General features: G+C 38.5%; 1 pseudogene; it reads right to left on the reverse strand.

The window, feature by feature from the left end:
- Positions 1–754: 754 nt before the first annotated feature.
- On the reverse strand, positions 755–1,554 carry LOC119802915 (annotated as a pseudogene).
- Between the last annotated feature and the right edge of the window lie 797 nt (positions 1,555–2,351).

Genomic DNA, 2,351 nt, shown 5'->3' on the forward strand with positions numbered 1-2,351 from the left:
AGCTCTCTGCTGGTAAAATTCCAAGGAAAAATACCCACAACATCTTCCATTTTGATTTCCTTTTCTGCCTATTTGGAGACAGAAAGTATCACTCAGATACTTAGGTAGTCTGATTTCTGCTTCTGTGATTTAAATTTCTATTAGCTTTTATCAAAATTATAGAAACCGTTTTAGCATTAACACCTTCAAATTTCAATTCAACAAAGCTCAAACCACCCCTATATCGTAGTTTATTTTTTCTCCTATTTATTTATTTATTTATTTATTTATTTATTTATTTATTTAGGGGACAGGCTCTGACCATTTACCTTGGCTATCCTGGAACTCATACTGTAGAGCAGACTGGCCTCACAGAGATCCACCCCTTTTTGTCTTCTGACTACTGTGATTAAAGGCTTATTCCACCATTAGAGGTCCTACTTTTTCAATTTTTTTACGATTATTTTAAACTTTTTTATATTTCTAAAAAACAGAAATAGGGACAAGAGTAACAAACAAGATCTCACCACTGAATAATTCGTTGTGACCCCAACAGTCTTCTCTTTGAAGTTCAGAAAGTAAACATCTGTATTCCAAATAGTTAAATTCAATCTAAACAAAGCAAAGATTTGTTCTTACTTCCACATTCATCTCCTTCAGCATCCAAGAAAATCATGCATTCTGCATAGCTACATGAGGTGGCACACAGGGACCTCACAGGAAAGTTGGCTGCAAAGCTGGACTCTTGATGATGCAGGCATCTATCCTCACTTTCTCACAGGTCATCATCCTCATCTTGGAGGGCAGACATTTGAGCAACCTCTAAATCATAGATGCACTGTGCTGGCAAAGCTGGGTCCATGACTAGCTTACATGGGGTGTGGCAAGAGCAGGCATGGCAACAAACTCCACACTAAACTCCAGTGAGCTTTCTGACTTGCCAGAAGAAGGGCTTTAAAAAGTTGTGCTTACTTTTGGCAGAAATGACTCAGGGCTGAAGATTCTCCTTTCAGTGGAAGACAATAGATTTTGCCTTCATTTTCCTCTTTAATAGATCATTGTTACCACACAACACAATGGGGATGTTTTCACACACATCCATACTCAATCTCTATGCCAATTAGGTTTGTTCTCATAAGTAACTATTGTTGTTACAGCAAACATTATAATAGAATACTAGGCTAAGAGACAGTAGCCATCATGCAGACCCCAAATATCTCCTGGCCAGCTGTGTGTCTCACACATCAACTTGATAAGTGCTCTGCTGATATGGAACACAAGGGTGCATGCACTTCAACACCAGAAGTGACTAGATATATCTTCTCAAACTTGCCCATAAGTGGCACTTATGAATGTTGTCTTTCTGATGCAGCTGTTACCCACCAGGATGAAATTGAATGGGAGCTGTGGCTCCCCTTGTGCCCTGGATTTAGTTTTGACTCCTAGGGATTGAGAGGAAGAGGTGATGCCTATAAAGGCAGCAAGTGGATTGGTTCCGGAGGGCTCAGCCACTAGCTTCAGATCTACCTGACAAGTCTGCTTCTTTATCTCTTTCTTTTCAATTAGCCACTTCATGAAGATCCGAAACTTTCCACATAGAGTTTCCAGGATGTTCCAAGGGATTTCAGTATATTCCTGGCTTCAAACATCAACCATATGATTATGAATGTGGTTGAGAAGATTCTATACAAAACAGCAAATATGATTCAGAAAAGAACTGAAAGTACCACATACCATGAGGACACAAGGCTTTTCCTCATGAGAGTAAGTGTGGTTCGCCATTTGGAAACCTGTTAATAATTCTGCTAATAAGTTAAAGGAGGAAACCATGTGACCATCTCTGTGGATGTTGAATACACATCTTTACAGAACTACACATCATTTCCTAGTTAAAACCGACATGGAATTCTGAAAGCTGTACAATACAAAGAACACAAGAAATGAAGGGCAGCACTGGATTTAATGGCAGAATTATAGAGGCCTCTCCAGCAACAACAACTCAAGATAGACTCTGACCCTGAGGTTGGCCAGGATGAGACTGGATTCCTAGCCTAAGCAAGAAGATAACACAAAGAAACACAAGATTAAAATATTTGAGGGAGGGAGATTAACATCATGGTTATTTAAGGATGATACAATTGTTTGGATGGACTATGTAGCAAGATTAACTATTAATAGATTTCTGCCTTTTGGTTTTTTTCTTTTTAACTACTTTTATTATGGGCCCAAGGAAATATGCAGACCTCTCTGATATATTAATCACCACTGCTTGGGTAATGGTGTAAATGTTTTTTACTCTAACAAGTTCCAGAGATATTCAATGATAAAGACAATGGATTTAATTTAGTTTCCAGTGTTGAAGGCTTTAGTTC

This window comes from Arvicola amphibius, chromosome 12 (assembly GCF_903992535.2).
Source record: "Arvicola amphibius chromosome 12, mArvAmp1.2, whole genome shotgun sequence".
In the NCBI taxonomy this organism is placed as follows: domain Eukaryota; kingdom Metazoa; phylum Chordata; class Mammalia; order Rodentia; family Cricetidae; genus Arvicola; species Arvicola amphibius.